General features: G+C 45.5%; 1 protein-coding gene across 5 annotated transcripts in view; it reads right to left on the bottom strand.

The window, feature by feature from the left end:
- The window catches only part of PIK3CD (phosphatidylinositol-4,5-bisphosphate 3-kinase catalytic subunit delta), a 73,478-nt gene that overhangs the window by 36,122 nt on the left and 15,080 nt on the right, over positions 1-22,276 (bottom strand). For 2 of the 5 annotated variants that reach the window (XM_090024654.1, XM_090024655.1), the window contains exon 2: positions 9,184-9,246. The gene's annotated coding sequence lies outside the window, so the exon portion shown is untranslated. Of the gene's footprint in view, positions 1-910; positions 1,092-1,352; positions 1,545-9,183; positions 9,247-22,276 lie in introns of those variants that run through there. The other 3 variants (XM_090024656.1, XM_090024657.1, XM_090024653.1) reach the window with 3 other exon arrangements.

The following is a 22,276-nucleotide window of genomic DNA, read 5'->3' as shown; positions in this document are numbered from 1 at the left end:
TATTCGTATCGCAGGAGCACCAAAAGCCCAAGTTAAGACTGAGGTCCTGTTACCCTCAGTTATACTCCAGCCGAGACTGGGGCTTTTGGTGCTCCTGCAATAGAAATATTAACTGTTCGCTTGACCCTTGCAGTACAGGAAGACATTGCCCCAAAATGTGCATTTTGGTTGGATGGCAAAATAAAGCTGGCAGAATTGTGCAAATCAAATGGAGTAACAATGAGTGATGAAAGGTTTTCAGCAAAGAACCACCTAGACCCCTTAACTGTTTACTTGGAAACTTCTCCACCTTGGAGACTTTGGGACATCAGCAGGCTCCTTACCCTAGCAGCGGCATACCGAGGTCTAACGGCTGGATGCTGAATCCTACCCAGATCAGACTTGGAAACCAAGCAGTTTGTTAACGCTGAGGGTAATTAACTCCAGAAACAATTGACAAAGGAGCGGGATGGGTCCTTCAACACCACAAGCCTTTGGAGGCTGGATGTCTTTCGGAAAAAAATAAAAGGATGCTTTATCCCAGCCACAAGTTACTGGACTCCACGCATGGATTCCAGGGTGAAATCCTGCCCGCTGTGTTAGGCGGTGGGTCACGTTAGGTGACTGCGCTGGACCCACCTGGCTTTCAAACCCGCGCGGCGCACACCAGCGAAGGCTGTCATTTGGGAATTTTGAACTCGGAGGCGTGCAACCGCCGTCCAAGTCTCGGGGCCCACCAGGACGTGGCGGCCGGAGAAGCCGAGCCTGCTCAGGGCCGTCCCCTCCATCCTCGCGTGCCTTGCCCAGGCAGGGTCGGCCCCCCCTTTCCCCGAGGGCCGCAAGGGACAGCACCTGGGCCCTGCCCCCCGCACGGGCCCCCGCGGCGGGAGGCGGCTGCAGAGGCGGCCCACCCCCCGGGCCCGGCACTGACCTGCCCCGCCCGGCTCCAGCGCCCATCCCAGGCCGGGCTGCTGCTCCGCGCGCCCGGCATGAACCCGGCGGCTCCGCTCGCTGCGAGCCGGCGCCCGCGGCACCGCGGCGCGGGAGGAGGCGGGGGCGGGGGCGGGGGCAGCCGGGGGCCGGGCCGCTGCCATGCCCGCCGCGGCGGAAGGGGGAGCACCAGCACCTGCCCCGATAGGCCCGGCGCGCGGGACGTCACCCTCGTCTCCGTGTCATCACCATGGAGCCGGGAAGGCCGGGCCCGCGGGTGTACGCCCCGCGCCACAGGCCAAGTGGTGCACAGTAAATACACGCCGGAGCGTGACCCGGCGAACAAGTGCCGACTAGCCCGTGCTACCGCGCAGGGGAGGAAGTGCCCCGGGAGAGGTGTGGGGTGCAGGCCCTGGGGCTCCTCCTGCGCCCAGCTGACTTACCTGGCGCCGCGTCTCTGGGTGCACGAGGGCAGTTTTGCCCGGGATAACTCTTCCTCTGGCGCGCTTTTGTACCCGCCGAGGTGCTGGGGCTTAAGCCCGCTTTATGGAAACAGGCGGCTGCTCCCTGCCTTGCTCCTGCGGCCACATGGCTGCGGGCAGGCGAAGCTCGGGGGCCTCCAAACCCCAGGTCTCCAGGCTTGGGCCTGCACGCGGGATGCCGGCGAAAAGACTTTGGAAATAAATATCTGGAGCCCCCGGTGGGGTGGAGGATGTTTGCCGGTTGTAGGGCCACTTACGGTTCAGGACTGACTCATGGATTCGGACTTTGATTTGGCCTGGAGCACTAAACATTTCTTTAAAAACAAAAAACAAAAGCCAAGTTTAAAGCCAACAGTGGCAGCAGCAGTGTCTAATCAGGCAGCAGTGAAGAGCATGATCCCTGCTCCATCCACGTGATTTGGAACCGATTTGGCTAATTTGGCCTGGAGCACAAATATTTTTAATAATAATTTTTTAAAAATCCCTTCTAAACTCTTCATTCCAGGAGTGTTAGGTCCCTCTCTTCCTTTGAATGGTCTTGGTGTTTCAGCAGGCACAGGTTGCAAGTTCAAGGCCAGGGCAGAAGCGCTCCCAGTGCGGCCCTGTCCGATTCCAACGGAACTGCAAATTCTGCTAAATACCTTGTCATAAGGACCCAAAACCAGGAGAGGAAAGGATGTTCCACCAATCTGGCTAACCTTTGTCCTGCCATGCTGCTGCCTGTTCACTGCTCCTGGTCACGAAGCTCCTATTCCACAGCTCTGCTGGTTGTTTTTAACTCACTTTGCCATGACATTATATTTGTTTTTGCTTCAACCTTAAACTGAAAAATCCAGCCCTAACCCCCTAGCATACCAGTAAAGCTTCTAGTTTATTTTTAACTGGAGAAAAATGGGCATGGTTTCATAGGTGATGAGGCACCTGCACCCCCTTTGCAAAATTCTAGATCCGCCCATGAGAGTAAGTGTTGCCCATGAAAAGAAGGTATACTGGAGATGTCTGGGATAGAAGTATAATGTAGTGACTGCTCATATTGCATTAGTGTCTTCTACACAGGCATCTCTAAGCTTAACTGGGAACAATCCTAGTTCCTAGCACTGCCCTGCGAGGTTTGCATTATCCCCATTTTACAGGCAGGGAATTTGAACCACAAAAGAAGGTTCTGCAACTTTCCCAAGGTGCCGTGGAGAATTAGTACTGGTAGGAGAGAGAGGGCAGGGATTTTCAAATGCACAAATGGCAGTCAGCCACTCAACTCTCATTAATTTTCAATGGGAATAGGGCACCTAACTACTATTTCTGTGTTCAGAAATCTCTTTCTCCCCCTCCCTTACCTTGTCGCCCCATCTGTTTGAGAAGTGCCTCATATATCTTGGATATTAAATAATAAATAGTCAACAGAAACCTGATTTCCTGATACCTATTACCTTGGCTACCTCCAAAATGATCTACCTCTTTTCCCTTGTTCTTTTTTAATTATTTCTTTCTAGGTCTAATAGGCTATTAGGTAAAAATAATAATTATATTGCATGATAAATAACAGAGTACTTTCACTTCTTTGCTGTTTGTAACTCATGTGAACTTCTCATAAGCCTCAAATTTGGCATTCATCTTAAAGCACCCACTCCTGGAGGGATGCAATTATGCAAGCATCCCAAATCTTAGGGGAAGAAATAATCTTGTTTTAAAGACACGCTCATTATTCTTAGGGACCAATTCACATTCTTGAACATTTGGGGTTGGAACAGTGATAGCTTAGCATAAGTACAAAATGTTATTCTTGATCATGATGTTGAATGAAACATCCTGTCCTTAACTTTGTTGAAACCCAGATATCACATTTTAATCTAATCTTTTAGAATTCTGAATTTCTCTCCTATTTTCAGTCGTAGGCTTGGACATGTGTTGAGATATTTTTAACAGACTGTTTACTGGAATTCTAGTTTCTGTTCTGCTTTTTTCTAACAGCTTTTCTTTTCATTATCTTCAAGTCTCACATGGGCAGTACTTCTGAATGTTAACATGACATTGGCCAGAGGTGTCTACAAGACATTAACCACAGAAGGGCTAGTGGGAAGGAGCTAAAAGCTGAAGAAAAAAAAGCTTGCACTTCCACAGTGTTAAGGAACCAAGAACTCTAGACCAGCACAAGGGAAACTGCAAGTAGTTGCTTTGTTCATCCTGTAACACAATTATTTTATAGAGCTGAAAGTATTTGGTGCTTCAGTGAAAACAGGGTCTTTGCCCCAGAGACCTTAAAACCTAAGTTTTACACATGACCTAAAGCAGGGGTGGGCAAAATGCAGCCTGCGGGCCAGATCCGGTCCACCGGGTCATTCTACCCAGCCCATGGGGCCCCTAAAAATATTTAGAAAATTAATATTTATCTGCCTCTGGCTGCCTGTCATGTGGCCCCCAATGGCTTGCCAAAACTCAGTAAGCGGCTCTCTGCCTGAAATCATTGCCCGCCCCAACCTAAAGAGAGGGTGCATAAGGGATGCAGTCCAGAAGATCACATGGTTATTTTATGTAAGCAAATGATCCCATTCAAACTGTATTGCTACAATGTTCTTGTGAATTAGAGATCCCTGGAAACAAACAATTATGCTTTGCTGTAACTACCAACTGAACCAGAACCGTGCGTTTATCTGATTAGTCTGGTGATTATCTTTCTTTTTTCCTTCACACCAGCTCAGTTTCTAATCTCAGAAGGAAACACCCTTTTGGATTTAAAATACTGTTTCACAAACCCCCCCCAAAAACCCAGGCTCCCCCCCACCCAAAAAAAACAAAAAAAACCCCCAAAACCCAACCCACTACAACAAAAAATAATATATACATTAACCCACCCACCTCCAAAATAAAAAAAAAGAGCACTGCCATTTTGATGAGCAACCAAAGACATAAGTAGACATCGTTACTGTGTTTAATATACTACAAAGAAAGTAAAAGAGGCTTAATGGAGCAAGTCAAGTGGAAGGGGTTGATGAAAACCTACCCTGAACTGTCATTGCTGGCCTATATTACAAGCCTCTGCTTTGAGCTCCTCTGGTATGAGCAGTACTTGGAGCCCAAAGGACAAAGATCCCTACTCTCAACTGCCACCTAGATGGAAAATAAAATACAGCTTTACAGCTTCTACACAGGATCATGGGCGGCTGCTGCTATTGTATCATCACCAAAGTTAAAATCAAGAGGAATAATTTTCGAGGCAGGAGACACTGATCTTGTGACTATACGAAGCGACTATTTATATATCACACCTGCCTCAGAATCCCTCTTCTTCTTCCATCAAATTTAGTTCAAGTCTCTTGTCTTAACCGTCAAGACCCTTCACAGCACTCTTCCACCAGACTTATTCACCCGTCTCTGCCAACTTGTTCCTACTCTCCCTGCTCCAACCAAAGACACCAACCACCTGGTGTGTCCGCAACCCACTTCAAGCATGGAGCACATCTGAAGTGACTTTGTGCAGCTGCTAACTTTCCCTTTTTAAAAAATCCTCTCTCAAGGCCAACCTCAGGCCAGATTCATAGCTGAAACTCAACATCTAGCAGCCAGATGGAGTGTGCAAAGTGTGAGGAAGCCACTGCAAAATACACCCCCCCAGGTCTAGGCACTTCTAGTAAGCATGCTCTTGGCTACCAGGTGGGCATATAGGGAAAAAATAACCTGCCCATGTCCCAAGACTCAAATCCTACAGGCTTTTACGGAACTAGTAAAAATAACATTCATAAAAACAGTACTCACCACTACTACTGCTAAAACTCCTATAGCTAAGAGTACCCAAAAAGGAAAGCCACATTTATTTGAACCACAAAACAAACAGGAAGCCAGAGCAGTCTTTGGAGAGTTAAAAACTCTTCACTCCATGTGGTTAACACCATTGAACAGGCGGGCAACCGCGTTTGAAACAGCTGTCACTTACAATTGGTCTGCAAGGGCAGCTGACTCCTGCTCTCATATAAAAAAAAAAAAAAATCAAAGGGACTTTTTGCCTTGGGAGTCAAAGGGTCTGGGTAGAATGGCTTACAGTAATCCAGCCTGGAGGCCACAGCAGAGAGCTCAAGCACAAGTATAATGAAGACAAAATCCTTCTTCACAGGAACTTGCAACCAGCCAAACAGATCAAGCATGAGGTCTAGTACTTTAAATGTTGATAAGTCATATTCCTGGCTACTTCTTCTCACCGTAATTAATGAGTCCCTCTCGGATCTCTGTGCCGCTTTGCTGAGTGCATTCTGATTTGGAGGAACCCAAGGCTCTCTCGTGGGTTAGGCATACACATACCAACTGGGGCCTATGAGAGCTCTCTGAAAATGTTGGAAACTGAAGCATTGCCTCCCTTAATGGCAGATATTATAGGGAAATGTAACATTTAGTGCATTGCACCTTTCTTCCTGAAACTGCTGTGCATGTTCATTCCCAGACTCAGAATCTACAGATTCTACATGTTCATTCCCAAATTCAGAAAAATGCTACAGCACACCAATCCCAAGAGGACTATACAAGCAGCTTCTGTGTGTGCTTTTACAGACACTCGTTGCAGAGGAGTAAAGAGGTAGAGCCAATTCAATTCCCCAGTCTACCTTTACCTCCCACCTCCCAGACCAGACAAAGAAACTATTGATTTGACAACATCAGAACTCCAATCCAAACTTCTAAGATTTGCAGAAGTTCAAGTCTGCTTCCAAACTTTGAATGTAAAGCCCCACATGACTCTATAGCTTCAACAGTTGTGATAGGACACGAGTGATAACGCACATTAATAATCTAACAGCACAGAGGCATCCTCAGGAAGAAAAAAAAAGGCCAGTCACATCTAGGGCTCACCATTTAGTTTCCCCTAAACAATGTACATGCATTTTGCAACATCCGATCCTGTTGATTTTATTCATAATAAATAATATCTAACACTTTTCACACACAGCTCTCAAAGCACACTACAAAGGTTAGTATCATAATCTCTGCCCAGCCCCAGCACTCAAAACAGATGGGGAAACTGAGACACAGAGAAGTCACTTACTCAAGCACAAACAGAGAAATGGTGGAAAAGTGAGAAACTGAACAGAGATCTTCCAACTGCCAGTCTGGTGAGCTAAGCAGACAATTGTTTTTTTTATTACACAGTGGTATTAGCCACTTATAATGTGTTTTAGGAAATTAAAATATCCCCCTCTCAAAAGTGATCAGCTCAGAGAGAAGAAAATGTTAAAGTACTATATTGAGTTAACTTAGAAAGGACAATGAAGTGACTGGAAGGGATGTAAAAGGTGATGGATCTGAAGGCAACGTGGAAGAAAAGTGTAATAGGCCTTTTGGCAACTTACATTGCCTGTTGCATCATGGCTAGGTGATATGAACAGAAGGAAGGAAGAGACACGCTCAGGATGGAGGAGGGCCAAGGGCATGGCCAAAGATTCCTGTGAACTAGTATTTTAACAGGATTCTCTCTCCTTCTTTCTTATGACTTTCCACATTTCTTTCCAGTGAAGGCAGTTTTGAGGCTTAGAGTCTCGGAGGGGATGCAAATGCACCATAGTACATCCTCAAGGGGAAATGCCCTTTGACCTCTGACGAGAGCAGTAACATGGAATCAGAGGTATTCAGTCCATGGGATACATGACAAGTGTACCTTGCACTATAACCATGCACAGCAACAGGAAAAAGGAATGAACTGTCACGAGTGCAATCCTCACTTCTACTTAAGAGGTCAGTGGCCATTCTGCACCCTAGAGGACCTTAAGGAGTGTTGTGCAGTGTTTTATTTCCAATTCTTCTCTTGTCTACATGGAACTGAGCTCCTCTGTAAGGCGGGCACAGTTCTGCTGATGCCGATTGCTTATAGGAAGCACATCCACAGAAGCTAGTATTTATTTCCTTTCTAAAGATCCTTCCTCTTTATTTCTCCCTGAGTAGTTTCCATGAAAGAGATGCGTTTAGGCTGATCATGCTTCGAAGACGTGATGGTTATTGCACAGAGCAGATAGGGAAAGTTCAGCAGTTTTTATGCTCATTTACAATGTTTTTAAACTGAATTGTGTTTCAGTTTCTTTTTTTAGCCCAACAGGAGGAGTTCTAGAGAATAATGTGCTGTGACCAGGCCTTTGTGAGGTTTCTGCTCATTTACCATGCACACTTTGACATGAAAATCAAGGGAAGGAAATATGCCCATTAGTGCTAGGGAAAATGGATGATGGATTATGGGAAAACCTCAACAGGTGATACCCGTCAGCTTCAGGATGCAACCGGTGGCAACAGAACAACGCCTTGAATTACTGGGGAATAATGTAGCACCAAGCCCCTAACACATGCTGGAATGGTTGAAGCCTCCAATGAGGACCCTAGCTAGATGAAGCCTTATTTTAAAAGGTACCTTTTAACTGAGGATGTGGGGAGAAGTGAGCACGCTAGAAGAGAGGGACAGGCTACAGGTGTGGACAGATGAGAACCGGATGGGTTTCAATATGGACAAGTGCACGGTGATGCACCTGGGGAGGAAGAACCAGCACCACACCTACAGGCTGGGGAATTCCCTTCTCATCAGTGCAGAGGCAGAAAAGGATCTTGGAGTCATCATTGATTCCAAGATGAACATGGGCCGACAATGTGGGGATGCAGTCAGGAAGGATAACCGCACCTTGTTAAGCATCCACAGATACATCTCGAGCTGGTTCAAGGAGGTGATCCCCCCCGCTATGTGACATTAGTCAGGCCGCAGTTGGAGTAACGTGTCCAGTTCTGGGTGCTGCACTTCAGGAGGGATGTGGACAACATGGAGAGGGTCCAGAGGAGGGCCACTCGCATGATTAGGGGGCAGCATGGCAGGCCCTACGAGGAGAGGCTATGGGACCTGAACCTGTTTAGCCTCCACAAAAGGCGGCTGAGAGGGGTTCTAGTGGTTGCCTATAAACTTGCCAAGGGGGACCAGCAGGCACTGGGGGAGTCCCTGTTCCCCCAAGCACTACTGGGGGTAACAAAGAACAATGGCCATAAGTTGACAGAGAGTAGGTTCAGGCTAGATATCAGGAGGCACTACACAGTCAGGGTGCCTAGGAGCTGGAACCAACTTCCCAGAGAAGTGGTGTTTGCTCCTATCCTGGGGATCTTCAAAAGGAGGCTAGATAGACAGCCACCTAGCTGGGGTCATTTGACCCCAGCATCCTTTCTTGCCCATGGCAGGGGGTCAGACTAAATGATCTGCTTAGGTCCTTTCTGACCCTACCAACTATGAAACATGCTGAAGTAAATGAGATTTGATAAGAAGCAGGAAGGAGGAAACAAAGATGGTACTTAGTTCACAAAGCCAGAATGGCTCTATTTTAGTGTCCCTGCCCAGGTCATGTAGTTCAAGTATGTGCAGCTAGGTGCCTGGATAAATGACACTGTGGATTTGAAAAGGGTGCACTCCTACATGGTTTACTCAACAGTTTTAGCAGAAGAGCCATAAGCAGAAAAACAATTATCTATATTAGCTGCAACAAGGAAACTGAGATTTCTGTCTTACTGATCATTGCCAAGGCTTCTGCAGAAGAAAAATTCCCCCAAACCATTCCTCGTTGCAGAGCAGAAGAATGAGAAGGGAAGCATCAAAGTTTTGATACCTTCCTGAATGTAACTTCAAAACCTTGATGGAGCAGCAAGATCTGAGTTAGTGTGCCCAAGTGCAGCATTAAGGGGGAAAAATAAATTAACCTTAGCATTGATTTTACAGGCAGACAGTACTACATCTTGGAGCACACAATGGAATTTATTACTCAGACCGTAAGAGAGAAGAGAAAAAGCTACTAACCGGCTTCCACATGATAGTGAAGAGTTCCAGTGGCATCAGGGATACAGTTTTAGATACTTGCTTCTGAAAAAATAAGATACAAAGCCATGTATTAAAACAATTCTATTAAAAGAGTTTATTGTTTAATCCTTTCAAGAAAGTGATTGGGAGTCGGGCACTCATGAGTTCTCACCTGAGCACTGACATTAATTCTGTGACTTTGAACAAGGTGTGCCTCAGTGTCCCCATATGAAAAATAAGAATAAGACAACTACCATATCTAATGAGTTTTTTTGCAAGGCTTAATTAACTTCTGTGTAGCCGTTGGAAATTCTTAAATAACAATGCGACAGAAGTAGAAAGTATTAACATGCAAACACAAAGTACTGTTAATTTGTGTTGGAGTGCTGCTGTAGCTGTGATGGTCCAGGAAATATCCAAGAGGCAAGGATGGTTTTGGGTAATGTCTTTTACTGGGCCAGCTGCATGGTTGGTATAGACTTGGACAAGCTGTTATATGCAGGGCATGCATTCTTCTTCCGGTCTGCCAGGAGGGAGGAAGATGCTCCAGCATTCAAAAGCTTGTCTCGGTCCATCCCAACCATGCAGTTGGTCCAATAAAAGGTATCGCCCACAAAAAACTTCGCCTCTTGTTATTTTCTTTTACAGTTTAAAACAAACCAAAACTGTATGCCCCCCTTTGAACTGTGGAATTCAGGAAAGTCATTTATGTGCTTATCTTTCTTTTGTTAACGATTTTCTAAGATACAGAAATAAGAGAGAATCTAACACAAATTAAGGTTTGCCACAGTCTGTCTCTGAAAATGACTTAATCAGGAGAAAACACAACTTTCCTTTCATTTGTTTGCAACCCAAGTTCTTAGGAGTATTTTTACAGAAAGTAAGTGATCTAATAAAACCACAAATTTCCATTATGAGTTGTAAGTGTCTGTTGAACTGAACCAAGATGATGTTTATTCTTTAAGTTACCATGGAGGAATATTGTGCCCCGGGTTTGATCTAAGAAATGAAGACTGGCTGCTTTGCAAATCTCAAAAGTCCTGCTGAAGTCTACAGAAGTTTTATGTACACAAGAAAAATAAGACTGGGTTGAAAATGTGAAGCTGCATTTCCAGGGAAAAAACTAAAGACCTCCCATCTCGGTGATTATAAGGGTCCTTATTAAGTGTTTCCATCAAAATCCAGATCTTTTAGGCTACTTTGTATGGGTAGGTCCTCCTGCATGGAGCCCCTTTAAAGTCATGCAGGGTCATGTGTTTGCTTAAGAAAGAACTGGGGCTGTAGTGGGAGGGGGGATTTCACATAATTGTTGTTTTAATTCAAGTTTAAACATCTATCCAGTTATTTTAAGTAAAGCATCCACACACTGCATTATGAACCCAACCAAAAACAACATACAATTCCATGAGTGGACAGAGGCTAATGACAAATGTCGCAAGAATTTTTGAACTACCACCTGAGAAAGCATTCAGCAGCAAAAAAGGGACTGCATGAATCCTCGGGGGTGATATGGCTCTATGTACAGAGAATTTTTTTCTCTTTTTGAAAAAATTAAGGCCATTTTGGCATGAAGAAATTCTTATTTTTGAGATTCACAGGGTGAAATTTCCAGTCATGAACACGGGGAATTTCCACACGGGGCAAACTTCATTAAGACTCACTCATATGTTTATGAAACAGGAAATAAAATTACCACTTTGACCCTAGGGACAGTGTTGGAGAAAAGGGAACTATGACCAACAGCAAAGAGAGAGAGTTTGTCCTCACAATTTGGACAAACATTCTTTTTAGGCCATTAAAAATACTTACACTTGTTTTTTTGGGCGGGTTTTTAATTTCAAAGAAGCATGTTCTGATCATCTCAACAGGCTTGGGAACAGTAACAGACATATCACTCCCTAGATGCATTTATTATGATGATTTTCTTTATACTAGGCGCATCTAGTGGCTCTAACAAGATTGAGGATCCATTGTACAAGGTACAGTATGCATGTACAGTGCATTACATTTCTCATCTCAAAGAGCTGATACAAGCAATCACAAGTTTATTGCTGACTCAGTTTCTCCATCACCAAAGGAGGAAGTTTGTTAGTGTTTGCAAAGGGTAGCTACATGCCTCGAACAATTTGCATAATCCTTTTTAACTAGTGGTGTAGAACTGACAGGTTTAGTTTGGGCTGGTGGTAATAAATAAGACTTAATAATACTCTCTCTGTTATTCACATAGCCTCTCCATCAAACTCTCAGTTTTATGCATTCAGCCTCGCTATGCCCAAGGCAGGGTAGAGTGCTGCCATCACTCTCATTTTGCACAGAGAGACTAACCTGACCAAAGTCACACTGGGAATTTGCAGCGGACCAGAGAATTGAATCAAGGTTTCCCCAGTGCCAGGCCAGTACCCAAACCACTGGAGCATCTTTCTCCCTCCTGGCAGGGCTGAATCTAAAGGAAGAACAAAGCATTTTAGGGACGTTTTGTGCCTGAAGATCCTTTCAAGGATGCTGTGAGGCATGCCACACAAGGTTAGCACTGCTAGGTGTGCAAACATGATTCACAAGATAAATGGAAAGATTTCAAATAGGAATCTATAGTGTTAAAACCACTCTGACCTGTTGTGGTCTTTTTGAGTTTTTTTGCAACACAAGAATTGCTCTATTTTTTTTTTTTTTAAAGTAGAGGGGAAAAAAAAAAAATCAGTAAAAAGTAAGAGGAGCCAGCATTTTCCAAGGGATACCTTGAGTCTGAAAAAGTTGAGCTCCATTGCATTAGAGAGACTATCTGCACCCCCTCCCTCCTCCCCTTTTTTTTAAGCTTCAACAAAAGAGTTGCTGTATTTTTTATAGCTTTTCTGCTCTCCTGGTGAAGATTTGCCATCTCTTTGTTTTTTTCTTACAAGACAAAAAGACCACGAGGGGATAATGTGGCAAGAGTTAAAGCAATAAGGATCAAACAATCTGTAAAATTAGGCTCCCAGAGAAATAGAGGAGCACTGCCGCTAAGGGTCCCCTTCTGTCAGAAGAGGGGCTTATTACCCCATGTTGTCTGAAATGCATGTTCTTCACACTCCGGATCTGAGATTTTAAAAGTTATTTGTTGGTTTGTTTTGTTCAACAGAAACCAAAACCACAGAGCTGTTTTACCCAGTTCCACTGAGTTACTTCCCTTCACTCTACAGTCTTACAAATCAACAGCGCTCTCCCATCCAGGTGATAACTCTCCCTGCCTCTTGGAAAGACATCTGCAGGCTTTCTGTTTTAGCCATAGCATCATACAAAATTTCGGCTGGAAGGGACCTCAAGAGGTCACATCTAGTCCAACCCCTGCTCCAACAAGACCGTCCCCAACTAAATCATCCCAGCCAAGGCTTTGTCCAGCCGGGTTTAAAAACCTCCCAGGATGGAGAGTCCACCACCCCTCTGCTCCACTGCTTTACTATCCTCCTTGGGAGAAAGTTCTTCCTAATAGCTAACCTCAACTTCCCTTGCTGCAACTTGAGCCCATTGCTCCTTGTTCTGTCATCTGCCACCACTGAGAACAGTCCAGCTCTTTGGAGCCTGCCTGCAGGGAGTTGAAGGCTGCTATTCAATCCCCACTCAGCCTCCTCTTCTCCAAACTAAATAAGCCCCGTTTTCTTAGTCTCTCCTCATCAGCCATGTGCCCCAGCCCCCTAACCATTTTCAGTGCCCTCCCCTGGACTCCAACTTGTCCACTTCTTTTCCTCTGAACTCTTGCTCAGCACCAACCAGCGCTAAGGCTCATCAGGTACACTTTTCAACACAGCCGACTTCTTTTTAACTCTTACCAGGCCAACGTATACCACTGAAGTAATGTACAAAGGCAATGAGGATTTCTCCTTAAGGCAAGTTCAAGAGACAGTACTTTTGGGCTAGCTGCATTCTTCTCTTTCACCCCTCAGGGCAAGCAGATCCTATTACCAAGGCCCCTGTTAATATAGAATTATTTATGACAATAGAAACAGATAATGAAACATTGCACAAATGAGCTGTATAGAAAATGGTGCATAACCCACACTCACAAACAATAAAACTGTACAGAAGAAATGCTTGCAAACTAATAAAACTAAAGGATACAGAAGTACATATGACATAGACATGTTATCTAAATCAGGGGCAGGCAATTATTTTGGGCAGAAGGCCGCTTACTGGGTTTTGGCAAGCCATCGAGGGTGGCATGACAGGCAGCCCAGGGCACATGAATATTCAATTTTCTAAATTATTTAGGGGCCCTGCAGGCCAGATAAAATGGCCTGGCGGGCTGCATTTTGCCCATCCCTGATCTAAATACAAGTATATGCAAGCCAAAGATGAAAAGCCTGCCAACTATGCCAGAAAAACGATGCGTTTCACCTAAGCATTATATTTGAACTATTGAAAAAGCCACCCACACACATATCTTGTACTGTATGCTTTTGGGTCGACTGGAATTTGTACAGTCAAGGATTGCAACTCTGGACAAGGTGCAGCAAGTAACGGTCACGTCGTCTCTTATAGCTCATGGTACGCACACAGAAACGCCACGGCTTGCTGTGCATCTAAATAATATACCTACCTCAAGCCTGGACTTTCTGCTTGAGCTAAGAATGCCAGTGCGCCATCCCTTCTTCATTCAAATCATGCCTTCTAACTTTTTACATTACTTACAGAAAGAGATGAAATAATTTAAAAAAATAATAATATCCAGGGATCTTTTCCCTCGGGATTTTCAGGCAAGTCAGGTCATCTGTCTGTCTGTCAGGCTACAATTCAATAAAGCATTTAACCATGTGCTTTACGCTATGCAAAGAAGTCCTGCCAAAATCGGTGGTGCTTCACTTGCAGCACATGAATGAATATACTCATGCTAAATAAAAGTGAAATATTCTTAAACTCATGTAAGGACTTCCACATGGAAAAGTGGCAGGAGTTGCTAAATTGATTTGGAAAGCAGTTTACATTGGTAAAGTTTCTGTGGTCACTAGCTCTTACATATTTCATATTATAGCACTCACTGGTAATGATTTTACCTTTTATACCAACCCACTGTATAACCCCAGTTTTCACTCCCCCACAATGGACCTGATCTTGCATAGAGTTGTACCAAAATAACTGAAGTTTGAATTCACTCTTTTCTTATTTCAGTGACTGTCTGTGTACTGATTTTTATTTCAAATGCTGTCTTATATAACAACAAAATGGACAGGTTTACTTTGGAAAAAGGTGCCACCACTCAAATTTGTCCTGAAAGACCCGGTGTTGTCAATTAACATGGATTTAATTAGTTAAGACCAAATTTATGAACAAACCAGCCCTGATAAATCTCTTTACCTTACCATATCAGCTGAAGAGTTCAATGCTTGGACCCAAGCCAAGAAATGAAAGTTGAAAAAAAATGCTTTCACCTGAACTTTTTTTCCACTTAACCGAAAACAGTGGCACAGTAAAACTACCCCTACTCATCCACCTTCGCACATCCTGTCAAGCAGTCCTCTGATTGGAAAGCTGAAAAGTTTTGAGAGTAATTACATTTTAAATTTTAGGCCCTTATTAGTCAACTTTTGGACAAGAAGGAAAAGCAGGTGATGATTCCCGTCACCTCTGCACTCCTCTTTTAAATAATAATTTAAAAAAAACCACGTTCCAAGATCAGTCTTTGCATGCTGACTAGGCCTGTGCGAAGCGGCTAGCATTCGCTTTGGATACGGCCAGTTCGGGGGACAGCGAGTCGATTCGGTGATTCCATTCGACAGCTGTCCCGATTCGATTCGGCTGAATCCGATTGGGAGATTCGGCAGCAGCTGAATCTCCGAATCGGCCAGGCCAGGCCCGGCCCATCCCCCACTCCCTCCCAGCCCCACAATGGCCACCTCAGCTCCTGGCACTTGTTCCAAAAAACTTGGTGCTGCTGGGTGGGGGACGATCCCTGCTGCTCCCCACTGTGTGGGGGGCTCTGCATGAGCCCCCCCGAACTCCCCCTTGCTCCCCCATGGGTGCCCCACCAGGGCCAGCTCCTGCCCTCTGAGGAAAAAAACCTGAGAAACCCCCAAACTCACCGCTCCTGCCGGCAGGGGGTGATCCCTGCAGCCCCCATTGCCCTGCGCCATGTGGGGGGCTCTGCACGAGCCCCCAAAGCCCCTAGGCCGCCGCAGGAGTGGTGAGGCCCGGGGCTTTTCTCAGCTTGTTTTTTCTTAAAGGGCCAGAGCTGGCCCTGGCAGGGCACCCGTGGCGGGGGCTGGGGGAGTGGGGGAGGGCAGTGGGGATTGCCCCCTGCCCGGCACCACCCAGTGAGCACCGTGGCTTTTTTTTAAAAGTACCGAGCTGGGGTGGGTGGGTGGGAGCTGGGACGGGGGAAGGGGGGGCTGGCAGGGGTCCCCCCATGGTCCCCCTCCCCCATCCCTAATACCTACCAGCTCGGAGGGCTGCAGCTCCCTGCTGCAGCGGGTGGGGACTGCCCGAATTATCAAAGCTCTCTGAATCTTTTCCAAAGATTCAGAGAGCTTTGAATCGATTCGGACTTTTAAACTGGTCCCCTGATTCGATTTGGATTTGGAGATTTGGCCACTGAATCAGGCCGAATCTCCTCTGAAACGAATCACCACCCAGAGCTTCGCACAGCCCTAATGCTCACTTATCTAGGACACTTGGAAGTTGCTCCACCACTCATTCCCACCAGAAATAACTGCTGCATCATTACCAAGCTCTAAAGACCAGCTCTGCCTGAACCCTGAGAAACCAAAAGCATCATGCACGGGCAGTGAGAGAGAGCACGCCAGTCTGTACACAAAGCACTCAGCAACTTGACAGCTTCAGCTTGCATTTCCTATTTTATTTCCTTGTTACCTGCAACAGGGGAAAAAATAACTTTGTATTTCCCCCTGCCCACACACTGTCTGTGCTGCTGGTGACAGTAGCTCAGACAAGCTGCAAATTTTTGGTTTTGCTCGTCTCAGACCAATTTGGTGTCAAATAATCTAAGGCAAAATCCTTTGCTTACAAGGTGGTCCTGTGCAATAGGGGCGAGGCGGTACCAGGACGCACCAACATTCCCACCCACTCCTCCCAGGGCTGGCACCCCAAGGCAGGGTGCGATGGGTCAGGCTAGTCAGTGATGTGGAGAATACAGGCACAGCGCTGCAAGGGTGGATCAAGTACCAGGATTGGGGTAGGTCACCAAGTGCTTCCATGACTTGATCGGGCCAATTAGAAGGATATTTTCAAAGGCAAAAATGGATATTCTGTAGGGAACTGGGCATCATCAGGTCTCCAAAACCTTTGAAAATAGTTGCTTTAACTGCCTCAAGGCTTAGTACATTTCTCTGAGGAAAGGTACGTATTAAAATAGAGGCTGGGGCACAGTGGTAGTGTGGTCAAGCAGTTTCCTGTGAGTAGCAGATGCACGAGCACGAGCTCCGTTTCTGACTGACTGAAGGCTCCCTCCGGTGCCAGAGCTGGGGGTAGGGGGAAGAGCAGGGCGATCGCCCCAAGTGCCGAACCAAAGGGATGCCATGGGCACTGCCCAGCAGGGGTGCAGTGCAGGACAGAGCTGTAAGCACTTCATCTGGGGTGGGGGGCACAGGGACTGTCCCTGCTGCGTGCAGTCCTGGGCAAGCATGGGGAGGCGTGTGCCCCCGGATCTGTGTGCAGGGTGAGGGTGGGCTGCAGGTTTTGCCCCGGGGGTCAAACTTCCTTGCCACGGTACAGGGTCCCTCTGGTCAGCCCAGATATAAATGGATACTTGACCACTTGGGCTGGAGAATCAAGGGCAGATGAATATGATGCTGGCCACATCATTGTCCTGCATGCTAAGAAATCAGAGTGCCTTTGCCATAGGAGCCAAACAGGAATTTGGCTTGGGTGGATCCTTGATTTTTAATACTAGACTGCCTAACAGAATGAGGTCCATGACTACAGTTGATAGAAGCTCCATCAATATCTGATGAAGGGTGTTTGTGCCCGAAAACCTGCAATTAAAGACTTTTTTTTGACAAAAATCTTGTTGGTCTAATAAACGATATCATCTCTACTACAAGCCCTGATTGCCTTAGCGGCTATAGTGATGCAGAAAATAAAAAGTGAAGCCAAAGCCCATCACTAAAGGAGACAAAGAGCATTGGAGGCAAGGCGTTCCACGTTAGCACTCTGATCTTTGGGGGGCAGCTCCTGACGAGGCCTATATATAACAGTGTGGATCTGTTTGCTTTTAGACTACACTGGAAAAGGCTGCTTTGTCTTGTCCCAACCCTGCCTGTGAGGAGATGCATGCTGAGCAGCAAAAACGTGGGAACCAAGTGAGGAGGCTGACTAATTTTTTTTTTTTTGTTAGTGTTACAGCAAAAGGTGCCAATTATATGAGTCACCAGGACAAAATTCCAGAGAGAAAGTCATTCACCCTCATGGAGTAACTGCATCCAGCTGGTTATTCAGGGTGTTGTTACTCTAATGGATTTGGAGCTGCCCTGCAATAATTTATTGATATTGGGATATGGGGATGCTATAGGATGCATATTTTATAGTGGCTGAATTTAATAGAGGGCAGTCTGGAAAAGAAAATGGCTCCAGATAAACTACTTCTCAGCAAACACTTAAGTATTATTAAGAGCTGACGCTAGGACAGAAAGAGATCTGGGAGCCAGTAGATCCAAAGGATGAGAACAGTGGAAAAAAGGATCGTCTCCAATTTGGGATTTTCTAGGTGAATTGTGCTGATGCATGGGCACCCACAGGGGTGTGCGGAGAAGCAGGGCTTGTCTATGACGCCATCCACAGTTTCATAAGGAGGACGTGGGCATGGACTGTTTTGTGGCTTGAAAATACTTTCTCTAAGGCTCTGTTCTGACCTCTGGGTTACAAGAAGGCTGCCTGGTCACGGTACACCACAGGCTGGAGACTCCCCATGGCAAGAACTGCATGTGGCAGAAGTCAGTTGGACCTGCAGGGCAAACATGGCCAATACTCAGGAGGTTATATTATAACCCAGTCTAGAAGTGGCAGAACGACACAACTTGCGTGTCAGGAGATGCAGAACTACAAGGCCTGACACTCAATAGGGTGCACCTGGAGACACCAGGAAGGGAACAGAAGTGCAGTTCACTTCCTAACCGCGGCACAAAAAAGCACTCTTCTGCTCGAGCAAGCACACGCACACTTCTTGAGCTCCTTCGTGTTGCACCTTTCTAGGCCACGTGGGCCCAGGGTGGGCTCTGTTGCTCTTAAGGGGGATGCAGGGGTTGAGGAAAAAAGGCAATACTGGTTTGCTCAACAACTGCAAATAGAAGAAACAAAGGTCTCGCGTATATGAGAAAATTGTTCCAATTTAGCTACATCAGGTTGGAAACTGCAGCCGCTCCCTTGTGTGGCATGTGAATGGCAGTAACATCCGAGCTATATGGAAAAAGCATTTCCCTTTCTGTGCAAAATACTGACTTAACAGAACACCAAACCTAAAACCTTCAAGCCCCAAATCCATTTTTAGTTCTCTTTGGAGTTCAGGTTTTCGTTTGTTTGTTTTTTTAATTAAAAATAGGGCTGAGGTTTTTTTACTGAAAAATCAAACAGCATTTTTTAATTTTCAAATGAAAAAATGTTTCGTTCTCCAGTTTCAGGCTCCTCGTCAGAAAACTGTTAAGGAAAACCAGACATTTTTTTGCAACCTCTTTTTGTTTTGTTTTGTTTTTTTGCTTAAAAAAAGTTGTTGTTTTTTCCCCTTAAAAAAAGTCTCATTAGAAAACATCCCACCAGTCTTACTACAGACACACATACTGTACAGCATAACTAACTGTTAAAGAGTCACACTGGAAAAAATTCACACTTGCGAATATTAAATCACCTCAAAGTATGACGTCTTCTGGTTGAGGATTCTGATTTCAGTGCCACTTAAAAGCAGTACGAGGAGTTAAAAGTTGTATAAAAATCCAGACAGAATAAGTTAATTGGCAGAACTCAAGAGGAGACAGAATTCATTTTCTGCAATTAGATCTCAGGCCCCAGTTCTAGGAAAAAAATAATATTTAAAAGATTTGTTAATAAGGAATCAGGGACTAAAAAAAAAGAAAAGTAAAGAAACCAGCCACACATCTGCTCAGTACTGAATTCCTTAGCTTCCCACTTCAGCCTGCTTGCTGTCTCCTCGCTGCACAGTGGGAGCTAAAGCAGCCTTGCAGGAGACTTAATTCAAGGTAAGACCTCTCTGCTCTGGTTTCACTGCATTAACTCACATGCATCACTGTTACCCTCTGCTGGATGGAGTCAGAGGATGGCTTAACTCTATCATCAAGAGCCCCAAGTGCAGTAGTTTTGCATCCTATAGGCCCTGAAGGCCATTGGCTGCCTCCATCATCTTCACCCCTTCCTGTGCGCTGCATGCCTTCATCCTCCGCTTTTAATTTCTGTAGATCTGACACCACGTCATCTAGCCACCTTCGTCTTCATCTTCCAGGCGGCCTTCCCCGCTGCAGTCCCCCAAGGAACATTTTCGTTGGTGTCCAGATCACTTCCACTCTTTGAACATGGCCCAGCCACTGTAGCATCCTGCTCTGATTTCCTACGTCAGTGTTGAGTTTCTGTACAACTGATATCTCATTATTACTTTTAATGCACCACTCCTGAGCTGTGGGATCATGCTGCGCACCAAAGTTTTTCTGTAAAACTCTCTCTTTCAGAATGAGGCAATAGTATCTTGTTTGCTTGCGAGAGCGCCCAGCTTTGACTACCATAGAACAGACACGGCCTGATGATGGTTTTAAAGACTCGAAGCTTAGTTTTCTTTTGGATAAGCTTGGATGACAGGAGTTTGTACAGTGCAAAGGAGTCTCTATCTTCTTGCTTCTGTTCTTCCTTTAATTTCTTCCTTTATGTTACCATCCTGTACTATGATAGAACCGAAGTACGTGAAGTGGGTCACCGACTTAAAACTTGTGGTTTATTGCTACGTGACGTCTCCGAGTTACTGATGTCTTATTTACCAACAGATACTGCATTTGTATGTTTGTTCATTTGTAGTCCAGTTTTCTTTGCCTCATTTGTTAGCCAGGTATACAGAGCTTCTATATCATTCATATTTTCATTGATGGGAGCTGTATCATCAGCATATGTAAGAACTTCATGCTTTCCATTCAGTTGAACTCCTCCTCTAATGTTATTTATGCTTCCGATTACTTTTTCCAGCGTCAGGTTGAATAGGATAGGAGACAGACCTATCATCAGCCCAAACACACCACCTAAATCCAAAAACTCAAGGATTCTCTCTCCAGATTCCTGGGGGCAGGTCCCGTGCTTTCTGATGCAGAAAAAAAAAAAATCTCGCTCTCACCACAACACTGTAGATGGCCACAGTGTGCAGCAGAGAAATGACTAAGTCCCAAGTGATGGTACAGTAAACAGGAGTTTCAAAGCGTGAGAAATAAAACCAAATGAAGGGTTGTTTTTTTGTCTTAGATTGCCTGGTTTCTATACACAGGGTAACACGTAAGAGCCAAACACCTGGGAGGTTTGTGAATCCCCCCTAGACATCAGATTTGACAGGACACATTAAAGGCATCACCAGCCAGAGAATTTCCTCTCTGCTTCTGCACTGACCACACACCCACCCAGCCATTCATTTTGCAAAGTTACTTTAGGATGCTCTGAGGAACTGAGAGAGTCAACCAACTGTGTCAAGAAAAGCTTGTAAAGAAAAGGAGCATTAAAAACATACCCAGCTGCTACACGTGATTATTTTGTGGCAAAAGAAAGACAGATACAGAGCTTTTTACCCTAAAAATATACCCTGCCTCCTTCTCAGACTTCTTCTTTTAAAGCCACATTTTGCAATCTGTGCCATTTCGCAGGCTATCCCACATCTCTCTCGTTTGTTTGCTAGCCAGACTGTCCATCCTTTGTCTTAAGCTCCTGCTAACGCTGTTTTGCATGTCATATCTCTATAGTGTCGCCGCGCAGTGTCCACCTGGAGACAATTCGGTGCTCTCTATGCCAACTGTTTACCACTAGGGATGGTTACTTGCTCCTTGGGAACTCTATCTTGTGCTACTTTAATTATCCTCAGTTGTGTGTATGGAAGCGTTACCTTGGTGCTTCACAGGTACTTAGGGTGGGACAACGGGCTTGTGTATCTGCAGGATCCCTGAAAAAAAAAGACTGTCTTGGGGTGCAAAATACACCCACCTCAGACCTCTCACAACAGCAAGGCCCTTGGCTCCCAGGGCTTCCCTTTGCATAATGGGTCTTATGTGCTTGCAGATGCTGGGCACCCTGCTTACTGATGGGTCCCATGCTCATCCAGGATCTAGAGAAGCTCCTGCAGGGTGGACATCAAGCTGTGCCACATAGGCCACACAAAGTTGGTTTTCTGGCATACAAGCCAGCAGTGCAAGATACACAGAGGAAGAGGCAAACAGAAAAAAGTGTGTTATCAGCAGAACTGATTCCGAACACAGTGTTTTGCAGTTTTGCTGGAGGAGTCAGCAGCTCTGATTGCTATGTACAAATTCCCCAGAAGTTTCCCCAAAACTTTCCATTACTGAGTGACACAGGGTGCTCACTATAGACAAGAGCTCTAGTAAAGCAGGTCATTGAACTTCACGCTTACGCTTGCTTATTTGTTTTGTACTGTAAAATCTTATCAGCACCGATCAAAACTCATCACCGTCATAAATGTGTTGTTAAGGATGAATGAGTGGCAGCAGTTCCCCCTGCTGCAAGTGCTCAGAAATCTCATTTTGGCCACATAGCACATTTTTCAAATCAGGCTGCAATGTTCCCTCCAATGGGCCTTCATCGCTACTGAGTGTCATCTGTCAGCTGCTCGTCTACTTTTGGTAGCTAGGCCTTCACATTCACTGCAGTGAGCTCCCTGGCTCAATTGTCAATTTAGCAATCGTTTTCTCCAAGTCATAAAGCGTGGATGTACTACAGGTCTCTTAAATGAAGGGGACAAAGGAGGACTTTGGAAAGAAAAAGAAGCTCTGACTCCTGCACAATGCCAGCCAGCTTAGAGGATGCACACCTGTTCCCTCTCTGATTACAACAGCACTGTAAACTGCCTTGGAGACATGTGCTAGGAGCCACACACCAAAACAGGAGCCTGTGATGAAGAGAGAAA

Source organism: Crocodylus siamensis, chromosome 12 (assembly GCF_052110815.1).
Source record: "Crocodylus siamensis isolate JL-2025a chromosome 12, ASM5211081v1, whole genome shotgun sequence".
Lineage (NCBI taxonomy): Eukaryota > Metazoa > Chordata > Crocodylia > Crocodylidae > Crocodylus > Crocodylus siamensis.
This window is presented reverse-complemented; position numbering and strand designations above follow the sequence as displayed.